This window comes from Neopelma chrysocephalum, unplaced genomic scaffold (genome assembly GCF_003984885.1).
Source record: "Neopelma chrysocephalum unplaced genomic scaffold, ASM398488v2 Primary Assembly neopelma1_66, whole genome shotgun sequence".
In the NCBI taxonomy this organism is placed as follows: domain Eukaryota; kingdom Metazoa; phylum Chordata; class Aves; order Passeriformes; family Pipridae; genus Neopelma; species Neopelma chrysocephalum.
This window is the reverse complement of record NW_020897725.1, coordinates 2861193-2871618: the sequence shown is the minus strand read 5'-3', so window position 1 is coordinate 2871618 and position 10426 is coordinate 2861193. Positions and strand designations below refer to the sequence as shown.

At 37.1% G+C, this 10426-nt stretch overlaps 1 non-coding gene across 1 annotated transcript; it reads right to left on the bottom strand.

Moving 5' to 3' along the window:
- Positions 1-10106: 10106 nt before the first annotated feature.
- LOC113968220 lies at positions 10107-10216 on the bottom strand. Its single transcript, XR_003534435.1, has one exon. It is a non-coding gene; the product is annotated as a U6 spliceosomal RNA (small nuclear RNA).
- Between the last annotated feature and the right edge of the window lie 210 nt (positions 10217-10426).

The following is a 10426-nucleotide window of genomic DNA, read 5'->3' as shown; positions in this document are numbered from 1 at the left end:
TTTTTTAAGGAAATATCACTTTTTTTTTCTGATAATTGCGTCTGCTAATTTCTACAATTTGTTTGCATTTGTAAGACTATAGAAAAGGACAGAAGATAAAATTCCAAGTACAGTATAGAAATGAGACTGAGTAGGTGAGTGAGAATAGAGAATACTGAAATTTGGAATGATCCATTTAAGCCACAATATATAGGACATATTATTCTAGAAATGGTGAAGTCTATTGTCATGAATTTCAAGGAAGATAAAGTTAAGATTTTTCCATTTTATAATAGTTTCCAGGCTATTTCCCTTTAAAATTGCAGAAGTTTGACTATATGCAGTACTATGTCAGCAAGTTATACTAATATAACATAAGATTTTACCTAAATATCTGTTATAATCTTGCTTTCTGACAGAGGAAATAAATCTAGAAAGTCCTTGACCCACCTACAAAATTCAGGGTGCAGGGAAGCTGCAGGGACTCTGCAGGGCAGTGACAAGCAGGTGTTATTAATTGGCTTTGGGGGAAAATAAACCTAGAGGGATGTGTGGTGTAAGATGAGGGAAAGTGTCATATGGTTTGGGGAAGAGGTAGGCTGGACTAAGAAGCTAGTGGGAGAAAGAAGACTTAGATGTGAGTGAGCTTACTGAAGTGAGTTGAAATGTGTGTTAGTTAGTTTGTTTAGTTTTCTGGAAATTCTGAGCAAATCCCAGGTCCTTCTTCCTGAAAGTTTACATTTATAGAGTTTCAACGTGTGAAATTTCTGCACAAATCCAATGATTTTTAGATAATCATGTGACTTTAGGTTTGAAGATTTAGAAGACATACATAAGTATGTCATAAAAGTAGTTCCTTAGTGTGGTGTTCAACCAGGAAGAAGATAAATGAAATAAAGTCACAGTGGTTTTGCTACACCAGACAGAGTTCCCATGATAAGGATTTTTGATGTAAAAGCCTCCAGATGGGTAGGTGTGTAAATAAGAAATGTGTGATTCTTGGGTTTAAACTAGGTGATACTAGGCTTTCAGACCTGTGAATTATAATACTTAAGATAATTATGATCATTTAGGAAAACAGAAGTAGCAAGAATTATGGAGTTCAGTCATTACAATTGTTGGCCAAAGAATTTATTGCATAAGAATGTTGAAATTCTTGCTTAAAATAAAAAGTTAGTAGGTTTTTTTTTCTTTGTCACTGGAAACCTGCTGTTAAGTTCAGGTAAAATTTGTTCTTTGTCACTTTATTCCCATTGTGTCAACTTTCATCAAAACCACTATCTTTAAGAATCTAGTACTTCCTGATGTTTAACTTATCTGTACTCACAGATATAAAGTGCATCACATTTCAGTCTTATTTCTCCTAACCTGGAGGTGATCTTTCAGTCAGCATGGGTCCTACCAGCATGATCTTTTAGTACCTCTTCTCTGCAGTTAAGTTTTAATTAATAATTCTTGAACGTGTATAACAAGAAGTTTGAAAGTATTGCAAGACCTCATAGAGTGCCCAGGCTTTTCTAGAAATAAATCTAATTCAACTATAAACTGTGGAAGCCTTCACTGCAATTAGCTGGTCCACTAAGAGCCTTTTACATCTTTCTCAGCTAAAGAGCTCTCATTTTAGAGCAGAACTTTCTGTTATGAGCTGCTATCTTGTCACTCCTCAAGAATATGCTGCTCTTTTATATGATATCCTAGTTGTCCTCTACTGATTAAAGTATCAAGTTGAGAAGTATAAGCAAATGGATATTTCACTCTCTTGCTTCCTGAGTAAAAATGAGATATGAAAATATTAAACTTCACCTGTTTCAATACTGAGTCTTGAAGAACTCTACCAGTAACTCATCTCCAGTTCCTCCACCAAAATTGCTTGACAGTTTCATACTCGACATCACAGATTCCTCATTCCTTTCTTTGATTTTAAATTACAAGCTTCATAGTTGGCACCATTTCCTGAAGTCTTGATATATGAAATCCAGTGCACTTCCTTTGTCTAGAAACTCTGTCTAGGGTGATCTACATTTGATTAAATCCCTGTTGTTTTACATCCTATTAAATTGTCTTTAAATATCTTTTCCTTCAAAATTTGTCCTAAAGCAATGTACAGAGTTACAGGCTTACAGATGCCTGATTAGTTTCTCCCCATTTAACCGTAGGCACAGTATTTGGTGTCTGATTTGAAAGGTGTGTTCTCATAAATCCTGAAAGGGAGACCACCTAATCCTCCTAACTTGAGTGCATTAAGCCTCATGACTTCTGTTTCCACCACAGTTGAGATAACAAGGGTGTGTAAATGAAAGCTGCCATGAAACTTTCTGCTTTTCCTCCCAAATCAACATAATTGTCCTTTTTGAAACCTGAGGCAAAATTTGTTTCATTTGTGGCCACACCTAGATTATCTTTAATCTCTCTTTTACCTTGACTCCAAAGCTGCCCTACTTCTTTCCTTGTGCCTTTTAGTTTCATTTTATAAGGCTCAAAAAGGAAATACCATATGGTTCAACATCTTCTTCAAGGCCAAACTTAGATTCTATTTTGACAATTTAAAGTTTCATCTTTCGCTTCTAGATTCATGGCTTTTTTTCCTGACAAATCTTTTATTTAGGTCTCTCCTACTTATTCCTAACAGCCTTCTTGGGGTGGTTATACCTTTAAGGTCATTTGAGAGTTCTTTCATAATTTCCTCTAGTTTAAGGTGAAATGTTCTGTAACATTCAATATTTTTGGCTTTGAAATTCCAGGCTTCTTCCATGACCAAATCCCTTGGGATTCTCATTTTAATGGACTTTATTAAACATTTTCATTAGTTCATCAAAGCTTGCCCTTTTGAATTGTAAATACTTAGTTGAACATCTGATTTTTTATCACTTTATCTTAAATGGCATCAGGTTCTATCTGCTTGATTTATGTTTGTTTTTTATGACCAGCTTTTATACAAGATCATAACTCATATAATGAGTTTAATAGAAAGTATTTCATCTAGGTTCTGGTTTTATGTTATTTTCTGATTTTAGAAAATTTAGTTTGCCATCCTTCCACAAAATGATCCTGACCCAAAAAAGTTATTATGTTGTTATACTCTTTGTATTTCTTTAGCTTCACACACCGTATTTAGAGCTCCAAGTTTCTTTTTTTTTTTAAGACTGAGCGTCCTTGAATATCTATGTTCCACTGAAAGTGCTGTTCTTTAGTATTTTTATCTCTAGAACATTTAATTTCATCTGTAATGGGTGTACCTCAAAATCCTCCTTCTCTCTGAGGAACACAAAATAACATATAAGCATTTGTTAGTTTCATAACATACCTATGAAATAACTAATTGCAATGGGGGAAGATGCAACTGCATTACATTTTGAGAAGGTTGAATGTAGAAACATCAAAATTGCATGGACAAGTCCACCCTTGCTCTGATGGATTCTTTTACTACAGTTATCACCATAATATCTCAACATATTCAACAATGTGGTAAGAAATATGACTAACATCTAACATTTGCACTTCACTTTCCCTTGCTTTTATCTTTTCTCTCAGTGCTGAAGTATTTTGGTTTTAATTTTTAGCTTTTTTATGTCTCTCTTCTTTCTATTTGTTGTACTGAATGGGCCATAAAGAATATTATCTGCCACCTGTGCAAAGGAGAGAAGGTTTCAGTGGCTGTTTTACGTCAGTTCCAGGGACCATTTGGCTTTACTATCTTCTTAGACCACTGTCAGTCAAAAACGTTTTCTACTTCGATTCTGACTGTAACACAAGTGTTGCAGCACAGACACTCAGCTGCTGTGGAGAACGTTATCCTAATTTTGATTGGCAGGTAAAAAACAGAGATGAATTTCCTTGATGTGTTTCTTCTGCGGCACTTCTAGGACCTTGTCAGCCTGCACAATAGAAGAAAATCTCATGACCTGAAGCTATGTCTTTCATAATAAGCATTGGCATTATGCCAAACTGCCTCATATTATGATTCCGTATTCATTTGTTGTGAAAATTGCCCCTAACTTTACACCATACTACAAAAAAGAAATCAGGCTCTCAGACATTTCAGTGCAGTGATAATGGGAAGGCAGGGGATGAACAGTGACATCAGTGTCCTTTAGTGTCATCTGTTGTGTTGCATCCAATTCATGTGGCAACTTTAGGAAAACAACTTTCTAAGTTAACCTGTGGCCCATACAGCTGTGGTAGGTTCTATCATTTGGTGGCTGATTAGGTGCAGACCAAATCCATTTGGGTTTGTTGCCATAAGGTAAGCAGAATGGATGAAAGCATGCAGGACAGAAATTACAGTAGATAGTCTGAGACACATTTTGGAGTTATCACTGAATATTTGTTTCTTTCACCTGGCATCTGTACACAGAAACCACCTTACCTGGTGGCCACTGGCAACCACTCTTGGCTTTCCCAAGGAACTCCTGAGATTTCCAGTGATGCTTCTAGTAAAGCACCAGAGTGAAAGCTGGCATATTTTCAGAGGCATGATGGACGCTTTTAGGCACCTCATCTCTTAAACAGCAATAATTATACTGACTCTCTAACAGTCAGAGATCTTATAGAGGTAGAATAGATTACCATTGTATAAATAAGTAGATTTATTTATAATTGTAGAATGTCTCTTTGCCATTCCATGGGGCCATAAAATCACCATTGTCTTGGCATTTAATATAGTTCAGCACCATTGCAAAAACATTGCAGCAGTCGTAAGCACTGTCACCATTATTACTCTGTTGTCTTTTCTGCCGTGGACCTTCGCTTTGATCCTAATTTGCAGGACAGATTTTGGAGGATTTTTACCTTCCTGCTTATCTCCTGATTCTTGGGTTTCTTAGTGTAGTAAAATAAATGAGCTACTTCTCTGTTTTTTCTCTCTGATTTATAAGAAATATGATGATGCACCCAAATAGCTTTTGTTTGCTTGTTCTCACTTTACATGTCACTGGAGCACCATGAAGAACACTCCGTGATTAGACAAAAGAGCTGAAGAGCTCCAAGGGGGGCAAAGTAAGAGAGAAAAACCTCTAAATGCAGGAGGAAATGTCTTAAAATAACCTTCCTGTAGCTAAAAAAGTCAAAGGCTGAGACATGTTAATTTGAAAAGGCAGATGGAATTCTTGTGTGTGTTCAAAATGTGACAACTCCAAGTGTGCTTTCAAGGCGAAATTTCGAAAAGCACCTAACTGGAATCTGAGTGTTTTAAAAAATCTCATGACAAAATTGCTTTAGAATAAAAATATGCTGTAGACTTGAGGAGTAATATCTAAAATATGACCATTTTTGTGCCCAGAGTCCACATCTGCAAGTAATTATGGGTGCAAATGTGGATATGTCAACATCTACATACATCAATGTACCTGTTAATCTGATAGTTAAATGTCTGTGTGTTATCAAATAACATGCTCTACAAAACTGTTGCCACAGTTATTTGTGAGCATAAGAAGAGAAACCATGTCGAGATTTAATCCTTAGAATTCGAATGTTGATCTTTCTATCATGCACAAATGGGAATCACACTAATATTAAAGATAAAGAACACTAATTTTAAAGGTAAATATACATATTTGAGGGAGATATTAATACCTTCCCTCATTTCTATTTATTGAGAACCGTATTTTAAACGTATGTTGTTCTCATCAGTTCTCTTTTGTGTAGCAACAAATAAATGAGTTACATGAACTTGCACGAGCAGAATCATCAGTAGTTAGTTTTTAAATATTTCCCAGTTCAAGAGGCTTGATTTTTCAAAACTGCCCTTTAAATGCTCCTTTACATGTTGAGGTGCAATTTAGTTTTAAAAATATAATTGCAAACCCCTCTACATGAAACCTCACTCAATGAAAGTGTAAGACTTGCATAACTATGGCTCACTCTAAGAAGAGAGATTTAATATTTTTTTCTTCTACAGATACTGGTTAGTATCCTGAGATGAGACATTTTCCTGACTAGATTGTCATCAAAATTGTTGTCTTACACTAAAGAAAAATACAGTTTCACTAAACTGTCTTTCCAATAAGGTTATTTTGCTGTGTTGGATGATAAGCATTCTAATTATGAGCTGCTTGCTTTCAGATAGCTTTGTAGCTTCTAGGGTGTAGTTTTTCATCTCACATGTCTGGCATGCACATGACATTTTTTTCCTGGAAAACTTCAGCCATCTTTGGGACTACGTTTAAGAGATTATATTGTTTTGCTGATTATTAAAGTTTAAACTACCAGGTACTCTGTTAAGTTTTGGCACATTCAAGGTCCAGCTCAAGAACCTGCTGGTTGAGAAAAGCTCAGCCTCACTGCTGAAGAAGTGCTTAATGGTATTCTTCTGAAAATCTTATCAAACTAGTTGTAAACCTCTGAAAAGTTACCTTTAGCTTGTGCCAAGAAGTTTGTCACAGCCTGGAAGTGATCTCTCCTCTACTCCTAGAGAGCTCCTTAGAGATCTTGTAATCTGCAGCCAAGAGGACTTCTCTGGTAGGTTTCCCCTGCTGAAATCTGCTGTGGCTCCTGGTAACCACACATCATGAAAACAAATTTTACTACTTGCCTTTTGCCACTTTAAGGAGTTCAGTATTGTCCATACTTCGGGATTTCTGGCTGTTGCTTTGTTTATATAGACACACATAACCCCCCAAGGCACTACATTTGAAGATAACACATTAAAGGAACATTAGCCTGCATTCTTGCCCTCACCAGCTCTTTGTGTAAGCAATTATGCAGGATTTAATTACCTGTATACATTCAATAACTTTTTCTCCCACCAGTGTCCTTACCTCACTCATAACACGGTCTGAATTTGGGACTCAGGATGGTATATTGAATGGAGCTGTGTTGTAAACAAAGTTTTATAGACCTCTTCTCCTATTCGTTGCAGAAGTTCAAGGTGTGTGATCAAAACAAAAACACTGTGGGATTAAAAACAAAACAATGGTTGCCCATGTAGAGACAAGACAGGTTCTACTACAGTCTTTGACACTGTGAGTGTGTTTACTGTGGATAAGTGTATAATGTAGAGATAACTGAGCAGGTGAGGCATCAGGAACAATTCTGCAGCACCACAAGGGAATTCACCCCTCTGAGTTAATCCCAGGGCTACCTGAAGCTTCTACAGCCAGACTGCTTCATGCAGCTGGGTTAGCTTGAGGAGACAAGAGATTGCAATGTAGAAAGCACACAGAGCTTTTCTGTATTGCTTGGCTGCAGTCATTATATATTCCAAGGATGGTCAGCCAGTAATTTTGCATTTCTTACTAGCTAACTCACAGTTTAGGATACTCCTTTTGCACGTGGGCTCAGCACACATAACCACAAACAGAACTGATGGGAGCCATACACTGAACTAAGATGTTACATATGTTAAGTGATCAGCAAGCAAACTAAATGTATTACTTTTTTAAGAAATAAATTAAACAAAGAATGTTTGCAGTTAATTTCTTATGCAAAAACAAGTGTCAATGTGTCAACAGATGTCTCTCAATGCCATCCTTAGACTTTGAAGCAGCAGAGCAATAATCATAGTCTACTTCACATCTTACAATAAGCTAATATTTTAATGAGTACTATTAAAATATATAAAATAAATGAATATAGTAAGAGATTTAAATATGTAAGAAAGGAAGACTGGGACCCTGAATCCAAGATTAAGTGAAAAATCAATTGCTAACTATATATCATGGAAAAACAGAATCATATAATGGTTTCAGTTGGAAGGGACATTAAGGATCATCTAGGTCCAACCCTCCTGCCATGGGCAGGGATATCTTGCACTAGGCCAGGTTGCTCAAAGTCTTGGCCTTGAACACTTCCAGGGATAGGGCATCTGCAGGTTCTCTGGGCAACTTGTTCCAGTGTCTCACAATTCCTGTAGTGAAGAATTTCTTCCTTATGTTCAATCTAAACCTACACTCTTTCAGTTTAAAGCCGTTACACCTTGTCCTATCACTAAGTGTCCTTGTCAAAAGTCCCTCTCCAGCTCTCTTGTAGCCCCTTTAGGTACTGGAAAGCTGCTCTGAGGTCTCCCCTGAGCCTTCTCTTCTCCAGGCTGAACAACCCTGAGTATCTCAGTTTGTCTTCACAGGATAGGCAATCTAGCCCTGTATTAATATTTGTGGACCTTCTCTGGACTTGCTCCAACACGTCCTTCCTTTGTGGGGGTCCTGGATCTGATGTAGTACTCCAGGTGGCATCTCATGAGAGCAGCGTAGGGGACTGAGAATATTTGAGAAAAAGTTCCTGTTTGGTGTATACTTTGAGTCTGCAGTAAGGCTACACAGCCAACTGCCATTTAAATGCTTCCTAAATAATTGGAACTCCACAATGTTGGTGGGGTTTTGCGGGTGGTTTTGTTGTGTTTGTTTTTTAATATGGATACCTCTAAAATGCAATCAACACCATCTACATGATGGAATGAAAAGTAGCTGCCTCCTATTTTTCTTTCAGCAGTGATTTTCATTCAGATCTTTTCTTTTTAATTTTTTCCAACCTGCAATCTATTGAGGATTTTTGCTGAACTGCTCAGTATGCCTTGCATACTGAAATGAAGTACTGCATATCCCTTTCTAGAAAGGGAAAGTACCAGATTGTTCTAACTGAGGTCATACTTTCTCCACGTCTAGACATCTTTAGTAATCTCTCTCTTTTATAATATGTCTGTGCTTTCCATGTACTCAGCTGTGAGGAAAGCACTTTACACTTAGTTGCATAAAATATGCTGAATTTCCAGACAACTTTCAGTACAGCATCTCAGATTGTTAGGGCTGGTGTGTGTGATCTTCAATGAAATCAGATTTTTTCCTCTGGAGGAACTTTGCTCAGTAAACCAATGGCAAATTTGGAATGAAAATATGACTGATGTGGTTCCTTAATGCCCAGCTTGTTAAACAATGCTGTTGAATCAAGTCTCCAGTAAACAAGCTAAACTTCTTGTTCCACTAGAAATATATTTTACTAAGAATCTTTGTAGATCTCTTTTTATGCAAAAAATAATGTCTCAAGTGATGGTTTTAAGCAGAATAAAGCAAACATTTAATAAATTAAAACATATGCTGAATCAGTGTTTGCCCTTATAGTTCCACTTTTTAAATATTAATACTCTTTTCTTACTCTTTGTACATAAATAACCTTTTAAGAGAGTAACAATGAAATATAGACAATCCACATCAAATGAATATGAACTTTTGATGTAATTATCAAAAGTCTGTTGGATTCTGTCCAATTTTAATTAGTATTGGATTCTAACCAAGAAATTCAATTCTCACGTGGATTTTTAAAATCCAAACAGTATGTCCCTTGCACAAAGGATTTTGGCTTAATTTGGCATATTATAAAGGTACTGGTTATTAATAAAATTATGTTGAAGTTCAGATTTTGAAAACTAACAGGTTGAGGGTTTGGTTTAGCATGGAGCAGTGAACTAATTGGTCTATGCACTAAATGAAACTGCTCTAAAGACTTTCAGATCAGGGCGTGTCCATTAGCTGTTGGACAAATACTTTAATGTTCAAAGAGAATGCACTAACCTGACATTTTTCCTGATACATAAAGTCTTAAACTAAATTGATAGTAAAATCATAGAATCATAAGGGTTGGAAAAGACCTCTGAGATCATCAAGTCCAGCCTTTGATCAAACACCACCATGCCAACTAAACTATGGCACTAAGTGCCACGTCCAGTCATTTCTTGAACACTTCAGGGATCGTGACTCTACCACTTCCCTGGGCAGCTCATTCCCATGCTTGACAACCCTTTCAGTGAAGAAAATATTCCTAATGTCCAACCTGAACCTCCCTGGTACAACCTGAAGTCATTTCCTCTTGTCCTGTTGCTTGCTGCCTAAGAGTAGTACCCGACCCCCATCTTGCTACAGCCACCTTTCAGTAGTTGTAGAGGATGATAAGGTCTCCCTTGAGCCTCCTTTTCTCCAGGCTAAACAACCCCATCTCCTTCAGCCGCTCCTGATAGGATTTACTCTCTAGAACCTTTGCCAGCTCTGTTGCCCTTCTCTGGACTCACTCCAGCACCTCAATGTCCTTCTTGTAGTGAGGGGCACAAAACTGGACACAGAACTCAAGGTGCAGCCTCACCACTGTCCGGTACAGAGGGACAATCACTCTCCTAGTCCTGCTGGGTACATTGCTGGCTCAAAAAAATTTTGTAACACTTCATGAATTGGTGTGTCATCCTTGCACAGGGGCCATGCTAATCTTCTCTGTATCATTCCAATTTTAGTATGTGTGCTGCCCAAGTGAAATATACAATATTATTATGACTTTCACTGTCATGGAGACCTTAGGCATGGAGATACTGGCCATTGCAAATAACTATTAAGTAGGATTGCTACATACCCATTTGCCACACGTTCCTATGTTCTTTTAGTGATTCCAGTCCTTCTTCCTTGGGAAACACCAAATACCATTTGAACAGGAAAAGAAACACAAAATAAATCAAAGATTATCAGACCTACAA